Genomic DNA, 12,748 nt, shown 5'->3' with positions numbered 1-12,748 from the left:
CATTAAGTGGAGCTTGGGCAGGGACTTATTGTTATCTAATCTATGAGCTTCAGAGTGAAATGGCTTTAAGGTTTTGTTTTTGAGAGAGACAGGAAGGAAGGAAGGAAGAAAGGAAGGAAGGAAGGAAGGAAGGAAGGAAGGAAGGAAGGAAGGAAGGAAGGAAGGAAAGAAGGAAGGAAGGAAGGAAGGAAGGAAGGAAGGAAGGAAGGAAAGAAAGAAGAAAAATAGCCAATAAACCCCAAGTTACCTGGGCAGCTTCTAGTCATCAAGATTTACCTTCCTTTGGAGACGAGAAGGAGAGGGAGAAGGAGAAGGAGGAGAAGAAGAGGATGAGCTGAGTTACCCAACTGGCTGGGTTCCCATTCCGGCAGCTAGGACTACTCACAAGTGGTGTTTATCTTTCATTTTTGAAGATGACCATGACATCAGAGAAATGGTGACATGACTAGCAGTTGACTTTGATTTGAGTGAGGAAGGATTGTGCAAGGTCACCAGCCTCACTTTCTTCTGCAGAACCATCTGGATCCAATGATCAGATATTCATCAGGATGACTGGAGATGACCCAGGTTTCAAGGGGGAGACCCTGGTCCTTTTAGGCTAAGGCCTTTTCAGGTTGTCACTTTGAGTGAGGTAAAGCCCATTCAGAGAACAGGCCTCTTTAAGAAGTGAGTCAAGGGATGACTCCTTTAATTAGAATAAAATCCAATCACAATATCTTAAGTATCATTCTTCACATGTCTTGTGATTCCACACAGCAATTTCTTATTGCTTTCAGCAGATAATTTTTCACCATTAGGTAAGACAAAAACAAGAACCATCCCAGGAAGTTTGGAAACAGTTTTTACTATGAAGAAATGTGTTGAGTTCCAAACAACTGGCTTAAAAATAATTTTTTGAACACAAGCCCAATCAATTTAATGTCTAAATTACTCCTATATCTTTTACGTACTTAGTGGTTGAAATGAGAAGATACTAGAACATCACCAAGATACTGCTCTCCAGTACTCTGGTAGATTTTCCTAATATGAATGTTCCCTCTAAAAATACAGATCAAAATCTATCCATGCCTACCCTCTATGTGCAGTTATCATCCATAGCTTCCCATAAGTACACTTCAGGGAATCTACTTAACTAACCTTCTTCAAGTCCCATTGACATTTCATAAATAACATTGGAATTTCTGGACTTATCATCAATTATGTCATGCTTTCACTATATAATTAGCCGCCTTTCCCCCCAGGTATGAACTTCCCCTATGTCTTTTTTAAACTGTTTCAACAATATAATTTATTGGGTTTTTTATATGTTGTATCCTGTCCATGTCCATTGTGTGCCTCTCTTGGCTTTTTGGGTGATCTTCATAGACTGTAATATTTCATGATTTGTAGCCCTGTAGAATCATGCTATTATAAAGTGAAGTACAGTATCTCTCTGTCTATATTGAACTTTTTCTAAGGGATCTTAATTACTTAAGTACAAAAGAACTTCACTATAAGGCAGTGAGTATAAGTAAAAAGTCTCATATTGTGGATTCTAAGGGTATTAGAGAGCAAAGTTCCAGTTGAATTTACTGTGGAACTCTGTATTTAAAATTTTTTACATATCAAATGTGTTAACTGGAAAACAAACTCTAAAAATGCTTTCTCTTCAACTTCATTCTAGCTTAACAAATGGTGTACACAGGCTCTAGGATATTGTCTATAATGAAAGAATTAGTGTGAAATGTATATTGCTAAAAGCATTCCTGTAACACACACAAAGCAATTGCAATAAGGCTATGCTTACATTGTGACAATGCACCCAATTTAAGCAAACATGAAATTTGCATATCTCATGAATTAATAGAGCATGACGAAAAAAGGTCTTGAGAAATAGGTAGGCAAAATAATGCCAACAGAAGCTGCGGCCAATTTCCCCAAGGAAAGACTGACTCAAGAATTAATGACTGACAGATCTGTCTATGAAACAATGTTGGCCTGACAAGTGAATGTGAAGCGTGATTATCTGTACAATTGTGTCCCACATCTTTGCTGAAAACCTTTGGGCTTACTGCCTTGTCATTTCCTGACACAGAACTACATTCCTGTACTGTATAGAATACAGCTATTCATTCTTACAATTAAAGTAGCTCTCCTTGGAGTGCCACATTCAAGGACCCCCTGAAAGGAAGGATTAGCTAAAATCAGTTACATCAAACCTGATGAACAGTAGCAATTTGGAGAGCAAAACATTGCATGGTCTATCTTGAGATCATAAACATTAGTGTTTAAGTCCTTTCACAATAGTAAATAGTACCTAAAAATGTCCCAGTATTTTAATGATAGCCAAGTATTTATACATTTATGCTAATGATTGGTTTTCCAGTAAGAAATCAAGGGAAACTGCTGTCTATAGGAAGATTCTGTGACCTTCACAGATGTCATCAAATATTTAAACCTAAAATAAATCATATTCTAATTGTGACAGAAAACTCAATGTAGTCATTACCATCCTTCTAAAGTTGCCATAATCATCTACTTCTATTCCTGTAATCAGTAGAGTGTTGCTTGGTTAGTCTATATGTGCATGTGTGGGTGCGTGTGTGGGCCCGCACATGTGTGCACTGCGGGCAAACATACACACATACTATGTCACCAGTACTTTTCTGGAGTCTTCTCTTTCTCAGTGATTTAAATGGATTCCTGTGGTGCCCTATTATAAACATAGATAGTAGAAGACTAAACAAGTTTCCCAAGGACTCATTGTAAGTTAATGGCTCAGTTTACATTAGAATATGTGATATTTGTCCATCCCTTTTATTCACTTTGCCAATCAAATTATCTACTTGTCTACTATGAAAAAAATTTTTTGATAGACTTCTGTTGCTAATGATATCAAAAAAGCAGCCCAATTCTTAGAAATTATTTTCTATAGTATATAAGAATAGGAAAAATTAGAAACCGTGGAAAGGGTGAATGACAATTGCATAGAATGTCTTTAAGAAAAGGAAAAAGATTGCTGTTATCCATGAAGAAAGCATGTTTTCTCTTTTATTTTGCCTGAACAATGCTTTTTAGAATTTACTCTATGTGGTTTGAGGTGAGAACGAAGCCATGGTGTAATGGGAATGGAAATTTGAAGATCTTCCCTGCCTCTTAATAGACCTGGGGGGAGTTTTGAAGACCTCCCCTGTTGTGAAGATAAATTCTGCATCCTGATAGGCTGAATGTGGTCACATGGTGCCTGTGGTGGGAGGAGTTTGCTGAGGAGAAGCAGAGACCACAGGCAGCTGGTTCAGAGGGAGACAGTTGGAGGCAGTTGGGGACAGAGGAGCTCAGACAAGGAGATAGAGGGTTTTGTGAGTAAATATTGATCTTCTGTTGGTTTGTGGAAAGGTTAAAGGATGCTGTGGCTCTCAGCATTATTATGGCTTTTAAATATCTTTAGTACTATGATGGAATCAGCTTACTGGTTTTGGGATTTGGTTTTCTGGTGTCTAAATAAATCCTTCAGCTTTATTCTCTATCTGGAGAGTTTGGCATATTTTGCCATCGAACATCATTGCGATACTTATAATCACAGTCTTTATCGTGATCATGGGCACTGTAAATATTGCATTGGCACTAAAGATGGTGCTAAAAAAATCATGTAACCCAGTGGTACTTCATTAATTGAACTATGAGATGGCAGCCAAATTGCCAGTAGTACATGTCATTTTGGCATAATATTAAAGAAAATAAGTAATGGGACATTAATGACAGAATGATTCTATTGTTTTTAAATGGTCTTTATAATTGAGCATATAAAATCTTATATAAGTTGTTGTTTAGAACAACAAAAAAGACATTAATCGAGTTTTAGATCAAGTAGTCAATCTCAGAAATGATTTCCTACTGTACATGTAGTTTAATTTGCCCTTCCTCCTACTTATGCTATCTTTGCACTAATACAAACATCACTATTTTCTTCATTTAATCGTCACATATTTGCTAGAATTCATGGTCCTAAATCCACCCTCATCTGGGACATTAAAAGTACCTTCAATTCCTTGAAATTGAATACAAGTCAATCTATGAAGAGTCATATTTTCTTTAAATATCTTTGGATAGTTAGAGTTTTAATAGAAATGCCATTCTGCCTTGATTACACCTAAAAATAATGCACACTTTACTCATCAGAATTCAGGAAGGGCTTTATTATCTATTATTTTACCAAACAGAAAATTCTGGAAACTGCATTTATCATTTACCCCAATACAAGTCTTTGTTGTTTTAACCTGAATGAAAGCTAACCAGAACAGAGGTAGGCTGGAAAAGAGATTAGAGCTACCTTTGTGGAAGTTTTGATGTAACAACTATTAGTTTTTGGGGAAACTAAAAAAATAGTTGTGCTGTATATAGCTTTTAGAATGATATAATTCATCAAAGTTATTAATTAATTTTTTCTGGTCAAATAAATTGTATATGTAGAATTTCAAGCTAATCAGCTACTACAATTCTCTGCATATACAACTTAAGATATTTCTACTCTACCAGACTTTCTACTGGTTCAGTACTGTTTGCATCAATGCTCCCTGCAATGGCATAACTGATTTCTACCCACCAGGTCATAGCTACACTAGCACTTGCACTTGACAAGCTCATTTTCTACCTTCTCTTGAGATAGGCGGAGGAGACTGAATCAAAGGTCCAGTGTAATTACTATGTGTATTTCAGATTAAATAAATGTGATAAAAGCTTCCATCTAGCTCTTGATCAAACATGTTAAGAGATGCTGATTCCCAGTGACATATTACAATATGTCTGTTGTAACAGTCCCTGGTGCCATAATGTAAATTACTTACATTTGGGATTACTTGACTAAGGAAGACAGAAATATTACTCACTTCTTAAGTGCTGCCCACTGGGAGTTTGTGAGATGTAGTCTAATCTTAAACTTGTTAGGGAAGACATTAAGGAATAATGGAGCCATGTTTGTTTTACTAAATGACTATTGTGCTCAAACTATTTGAAGAAGGCAGCCTCAATTTTATAACAGCTTGAACTGTGTTCCCTATGACAAAAGCTTACATGACATCTCAATGGACTAGAAATTAAGATAAATAAATGTTTGGTTGCCTGATACAGTATTAAAACTTTGAAATACATATAACAGTATTTACAACATGTATATTTTTTTGGTATTTCATGTTATGCATTTATTTTAAACAAATTATTTTTATTTTAAATATTCCCCAATTACATTAAATAATTTGAAAATTATTTTTGGAAACATTGAGTTCCAAATTCTCTCCCTCCTCCACCCCCAAAGTGCTACTATAAGTATTTTTGTACTAAAAGGACTTTTTCCCATTTTCTCTGCTCTTTTTTGGACACATACCTAGTATTGATGTTGCTGGATCAAAGAATGTGAAGTTTTATTGTTGTTTCGGTATAATTCCAAATTGTCCTCTACGATGATTAAACTAGTTCACAACTCTTTCAACAATGCATTGCTGCCTCACTTTTTTCCCCATTGCCTCCAGCATTTGTTATTTTCCTTTTATGTCACATTAGCCAATCTGATAGGTGTGAGGCTGCACCTCAGAATTGTTTTAATTTGCATTTCTCTTAGCAGTAGTGATTTAGAGCATTTTTTTCAGGTGAGTATTAATAGCTTTCATTTCTTTTTCTGAAAACTAGCCATTCATATTCTGTGATCATTTCCCAATGATTGCTTTTACTTTTTGGTAAATTTAGCTCATTTCCCTATATGTAACAATCCTTCCTCCCCCCAGTTTTTGATTTTGCTTCTAATTTTGGCTGCATTAATTTTGTTTGTGCAAAATCTTTTTAAAATTTTGTCTAATCAAAATTAAGGGACAGGTAAGTGGTACAGTAAATGCAGCACTGGGCCTGAAGTCAGGAAGATCTGAGTTCAAATCCAACCTCAGACACTTATGAGCTGTGTGTTACTTAATCCCTATTTGACTCAGTTATTCCTCTATAAAATAGTGACACACTGGAGAAGCAAATGGTAAACAATTTCAATGTTTTCTGCCAAGAAAACCCATTGATAAAAATGGGTCACAAAGAGTAAGACAGGACTGAAAAACAGGAGAATCAAAATTATCTATTTCACTTCCTGAAACCCCTCTATCTCTTAGTTTCCAATTAGTTTTTAATCTATTTTGCATAGCCCTTTATTAATGTAATTTTTATTGCATTGCGATTTGAAAATCATACATTTTATTAATATATGAAGGTTTCATAGTCAGCTGAGAAAAAAGTATACTTTCCTTTTCCATTCAGAGGTCTATTGTATCTAACTTTTTAAACATTCTATTTATCTTCTGTAATGGAAATGCAGATTTAAAGATCTTCCCTGCCCCTAGGCTAAAGTGCACCTGAAGCCTGGGGAGGGAGGCTTGTTTTTCAGTAGATACTTCTTGATTAGCCAGTGAGTCAATAAGGTTGTTACATTCTCTGAGCCCGGAGAAGGCTATATAAACCCTGATGTGTAGCTTTGTTTTGGGACTCACTTTGAGAAGTGTTCTGTGATTTGATCTGAATTCTGGGAAGCCGTTGTTGAGAGTCCCCCGGCTTTGAAAAACCCAGAATGTGGAAACCCAGATGTTGACTGGGTATGGATGTAATGGTTGGACAGTTTGGAAATCTGTCTACTTGATGTTTCTGCCTGTATGCTTTGAGGTTCGGGGTGCTGACCTTTTCTCCTGAACAAGGTAAACGATATATGTCTGACTGATTAAAGTAAGCTTGTTAACCCATTTTGAGTTGCTTTCCTTTAACAAAGCAGATCCAAGAACCTGTATGGGTGGCAAACCCTGAGGACGCCGGGGTGCTTGCTGCTACATCTTCTTGACTTCTTTCTTGTTTATTTCATGGTTAGATTAGTCTACCTCTGAGAGAAAAATATTGAGGTCCTACATGAGTATAGTTATACTGTCTATTTTCATGTGTAATTCATTTCATATTTCCTTTAAGAATTTAGGTGCTATGCCATTTGGTGCATATATGTTCAGTATTGACATTACCTCATTATCTATTGTTCTTTTTAGCAATATGTAGTTTCCCTGCTTAACCCTTTTAATTAAGTCTATTTTTGCTCTTGCTTTATTTGATATCATAAATGCTACCTCCTCCTTTTTTACTTCAACTGAAGTATAATAGATTCTGCTCCAACCCCTTATTTTAACTCTCTTTTCCAAGAGTGTTTCTTACTAAGCACATATTGTCGGATTCTAGTTTCAATTTATCTTTTTTTTTAAATTAAATTTTATGTTTCTTTTTAGTTTACATCATTCATTTCCACAAGATTTTGGGTATCAAATGTTCTCGCCATTTTTCCTCTACCCACCACCCCTAAACAACGATCCCATTAAATATCCCCTCCCCCAATCTGCTCTTTCCTATATATTTCCCCATCCCCCCTCCAAATTTCCAGTAGGTCACAGTGGAACTCTATGCCAAAGTGTCCGTATATCTTATTTCCCAGTTGTATGTAAAATAATAATAATAATTTATTTTTAAAATATTTGATTTTAAAACTTTGAATTTCTTTGAAATCTTTCCATTCCTCCCTTGTCACCCACCCTTACTGTAAACATAAGCAATTCAATATAAGTTGTACATGTGTAGTTATGAAAAACATTTCCATAGTGGATATATTATGAAAGACTGACTATATTTCCCTACAACCTCCCCCCCCAACTTGTTCTATTTTCTACTTTGATCCTGTCCCTTTTCAAAAGTGTGTGCTTCCAATTGCCCCCACCCCACAGCCTGTCCTCCCTTCCATCATCCCCCCTCTCATCCCCTTTCCCCCTACATTCCTGTAGGATTAGATACCCTAAATAGTGTGTATGTCATTCCCTCCCTAAGCCAAATTCAATGAAAATAAGGTTGACTCATTGCCTTTTGCCTTTCTGTTCTTTCCTTCCATTGTAACAGTTTTCACTTGCCTCTTTTATATGAGATAATTTACCCCATTCTGTCTCTCCCCATCTCCTCTTATTATATTCCTCTCTCATCTCTTAATTTCACCTTTTAAGTATCATCCCTTCCCATTCAATTGGTCCTTTGCCCTCTGTCAATGTATACCTGTACATATATATGTATATATATACACACACACACACACGCTCACATATGTATTCATATACCCATATATTCTCCTATATAGACATATATATGCATGTATACACACACACACACACATATATATATATATATATATATATATTTATATTCCCTTCAAATATTCTCATACCGAGAAAAGTTTCATAAGTTACAATGATCATTTTTCCATGTGGGAATATAAATAGTTTAAATTTGATAATTCCTTATGATTTCTTTTCCCCATTTACCTTCTTATGCTTCTCTTCCTTCTTGTATCTGAATGTCAAATTTTATATTCAACTCTGCTTTTTTCATCATGAACACTTGAAAGTCCTCTATTCCATTGAATGACCAAATTTTCCTCTGAAACATGATACTCAGTTTTGCTGAGTAGGTGATTCTTGGTTTTAATCCCAGCTCCTTTGACCTCTGGAATATCATATTCCAAGCCCTTTCATCCCTCAGTGCAGAAGCTGCCAGATCCTGTGTTGTCCTGATTTTGTTTTCACAATATTCAAATTGTTTCTTCCTGGCTGCTTGTAATATTTCCTCCTTGATCTGGGAACTCCGGAACCTGGCTATAATATTCCTAGGAGTTTTCTTTTGGGGATGTTTTTCAGGAGGTGATCGGTGGATTCTTTCAAATTCTATTTTGCCCTCTGGTTCTAAAATATCAGGGCAATTTTTTCTTGACAATTTCTTGAAGGATGATTTCTAGGTTCTTTTTTTGATCCTGGCTTTCAGGTAGTCCAATGATTTTTGAATTATCTCTCCTGGATCTATTTTCTAGGTCAGTGGTTTTTCCAATGAAATATTTCACATTGCCTTCTATTCTTTAATTCTTTTGGATCTGTTTAATTGTATCTTGATTTCTTTTAAAGTCACTAACTTCCACTCACTCCAATCTAATTCTGAAGGAATAATTCTCTTCAGTGAGCTTTTGAGATTCTTTTTCCATCTGGCAAATTTGGCTTTTTAAGGCATTCTTCTCCTCATTGCCTTTTTGTGCCTCTTTTTGCCATTTGACTTAGTCCGTTTTTTAAGGTGTTATTTCCTTCAGTCAGGTTATTGACCCTCATTTCATAATTTTCTTGCCTCATTCTTATTTATCTTTCTAATTTTTTCTCCACTTCTCTTATTTGGTTTTCAAAATCCTTCTTAAACTCCTCTATGGCCTGTAACCAACTCATATTTTTTTCTTATAATCGCTGGGATTTTCTCAGCTGCCCTAGCTAATAGTTGGCTCCCCTCTCTGAAGCTTCCACACTCTCTAGCAAACTGGTCATGCTCCCCAGGATCTCCACCCAAGATAGAGATCCAGATTCAATCAGGTTAAAGTAAGAGAGATTACCCCCTCAGACTGGTCACTTGGTCCCCCTACAATCTGCAATCCAGGAGCTCTGAAGCAGCCATGTGGTGGTGGCTGCATGGCTGCCATGCCTCAGCCACCTCTCTCTCCAGGGGATAAAGGCTGGACCACACTCCTGGACTCCCGATTTCCAAAGTCCACACTGCACTAACCTCTCACTTTGTCCTTAGTGGAAGCTGCCACAGCTGCTGGTCATTTGAAGTCCCTCTAGCCAGCAGTTGATTGTGGCCACCCTGAGGCTCAAGCCTTCGGCTCACACAGGGCTGGGCTCAGCTCTTAGAGTCCTGCGACGGCCACTTCCTGCCATTATGCCAGACTGTGTTCAGTGGGAAATTAGCTTCTCTCTGTCATTTTGTGGGTTCTGTAGCTCCAAAGTTTGTTTTGAGTAATTTTTACACGAATTGGAGGAGGTGGAAGTGGGAGCCATATGGAAGTCCTGTTTGTACTCCGCCATCTTGTCTCTGCCCCTGAATCCACCTCAGGGCCCCCTTCTTACCTGGATTTTGGTTTCCAATCTTTCGTGATTTATGGGTGAGTTTATTCTATTCCCATTCACAGTTAGGATTACTAGCTGTGCACTTCCCTTCAGTCTATTTTCTTCTGTTTATGCACTTTTGTATCTTGTCCCTCCTCCAATGTTAGCTATGCTTTGGACCATTGCCTTCTTTTCTCTGCTTCTTGTTTTTATCACCCCATCTCATTTTCTGTTATACTTATTTTCTCTTACTACACTACTGGGTAAAGTACATTTCTATTGCCAGTTGAGTATGTGTATATATTTTCCAAACTTTGGCCATTCCCTCTCACTCCTCTGCCCCATTCTAAAAGTGCTTCCTCTAATATGACATAATTTTCCCCATTCTTTTCTCTTCTCCTAGTGCATCTCTCCCTCTTAGCTGTCCTTTTTTTTTTACACCAACCCTACATAAATGACTCACTTCCATACCCTCTTCCTATGTAGAATCCTTCTAAATTCCCGAATAATTACAAAGTTCTTTTCATCAGGAATGCTTCACAGTCCTCTATTTCATAATATATCCATTTTTCCCTTGAAGAATTACACTCAATTTTGCTGGAAAGGTTACTCTCAGTTGTAATCCCAGCTCTTTTGTCTTCCAGAACACTAAATTCCAAGCCCTCAACTCCTTTAATGTTGTAGCTGCTAATTTTTTTGTGATCCTAACTGACTCTGCTGTATTTGAATGGTTTCTTTCCTACTATTTGATATATTTTCTCTTAAACTTTAGTATGCTGAAATTTGGCTATAATCTTCCTGGGACTTTTCATTTTGGGATCTTTTTAAAGTGGTGATCACTAGATTCTTTCAATTTCCATTTTATACTCTGGTACTAAGATATTGGGGAAGTTTTCCTTGAAATATGATCTCCACACACTTTCTTTGATCTTGGCTTTCAAATAATCCAATAGTTCTCAAATTATCTCTCTTTGTTCCTTTTTCCAGGTCAGTTCTTTTCACAGTGAGATATTTCACATTTTCTTCTGTTTCCCATTCTTTTGACTGTGTCTTATGTTCCATACAGTCAGTTTCCACTTGCCCAATTCTAATTTTGAAGGAATTATTTTCTTTGGTGAACTTCTGTATCTCTTCTTCCATTTGGACAATTCTGTTTTTTAAGGTTTTATTCTCTTCAGAATTTTTTGTGCCTCTTTTACCAAATTATTAGTTGCCTTTTCATATTTTCTTCCTTTTCTTTCACTTTTTCACCCAATTTTTACTCTATTACTCTTATTTGATTTTGAAAATAATTTTTATATCTTTCAGGGATTTTTGTTGGGCTTGTCTCCAATTCACCTTTTTTCCTTTGGGGCTTTGCTTTAGCTATCTTGACTTCTTTGTCTTCTGAGTTTGTGTCTTCCCTGTCACCACAGTAGCTTTATGTGATTAGGGTTTTATTTTCTTCCCATTTTTCTACTCTTTTTATTGATTTGAAACATTATGTTAGTGATTGGCTTTGTTCCCAGCATGGGGGTGGGATCTCTGTCTCAGGCTTCAGGCTTCTTTACACTGCTGTTTTTGGTTAGCTCCGTGGGTTTGGATGTTTTTGGTGCTTCCAAAGTGGTGTTATCTGGGGAGATATGTGCTCACTTCTCTCTTGTTCTGCACTCTGATCCTTACCCAGGAAGAACCTTGATTTCTCGGAATTGCAATCGATACAGCTCCTCTGGGTCCCTCCTCCCTTGGGAACAGAAACAATACTGTTTTTCAATATCCCTGATACTCTGGGGCCATAAGTGATACATGGTTTCCACTCTCTCACAGGGTTTCCACTGTCTTTTGACTGAAAATGCTCCTCTCTGCCCCTGAACTGTGACCCGGAAGTGGGTATAGATAATGGAGTTTCCAAACAGCATCTAGTCCTATGTCTAGTGCTAGCACATGGGTCCCTTGAATATTTTTTTTTTCTGACAAGTTGCCAGGTTTCTTTAGAATTTCTGACTTGAGACCTCCTGAAGCAGTTGCGACTGTCACCACCACCTATCCATGTGGGCTCTGGACTAGCCTCTACTCCTATGTCAAAGATCTCTCTTTCCAACCTTCTAAGTTGTCATGGATTGAAAGAATGCCTCACTCTAACCTTCTGTTGGCTCTGCCATTCCAGAATTCAATTAATATTATATATGTATATATACACATATACACACACGTATGTGTTATATACACATATGCATGTATATAGATACAGATACAGCTATAGATGTATGTATTAATATATAGTATTATATATTAGCAGATTAGATAATCAGAACATTTACATAATTCTACAGATTTTTCTATATATGCTTTGTATATTTCCTTTATATATGTATATATTATATGACTTAATAAATTCCATAGATAGATTATATGAAATAGGACAGGGATAGTGCCCAGATCTTGTAGACACTGATAGTGTGAACTCTCAGTTGAGAAAACTCTATCAATGTCTGTTGGAAGATTTTTTTAAACTAAGTGTTTCAGAGACTTAGGAGCTCAAGAGGTTAAGGGTCTCAGAGTTGCAATGATGTCAGAATTTCAGGTGTATTATATGTCAAAATCATAATTTTAATTTGAATCTTTTTGTTTCTGAGATTGGCTCTCTATCCATTATGACACACTGCCTTTCATTAGTTATAACCCAATTATATTTCATATCATAGAGACTGAGTGGAATAGTGGATAGAGTGTGGAGTAATGAAGGCCTGGATTAAATCCCACCTCTGACATATACAAACTCTATGAATGGGACATCTTTGTGTCCCTTCAACAAAGTTTCCCCTATG

General features: G+C 36.7%; 1 protein-coding gene across 4 annotated transcripts in view; it reads right to left on the bottom strand.

Moving 5' to 3' along the window:
• CADM2 (cell adhesion molecule 2) overlaps positions 1 to 12,748 on the bottom strand; it is a 1,406,063-nt gene that overhangs the window by 21,473 nt on the left and 1,371,842 nt on the right. The gene's annotated exons all lie outside the window — the stretch shown is intronic.

This window comes from Petaurus breviceps, unplaced genomic scaffold, assembly GCF_028583685.1.
Source record: "Petaurus breviceps papuanus isolate PSGF00001 unplaced genomic scaffold, PetGlider_PUasm1.0 213, whole genome shotgun sequence".
NCBI lineage: Eukaryota > Metazoa > Chordata > Mammalia > Diprotodontia > Petauridae > Petaurus > Petaurus breviceps.
Note: the sequence above shows the minus strand (reverse complement) of the source record. Positions and strands in the feature narration are given on the sequence as shown.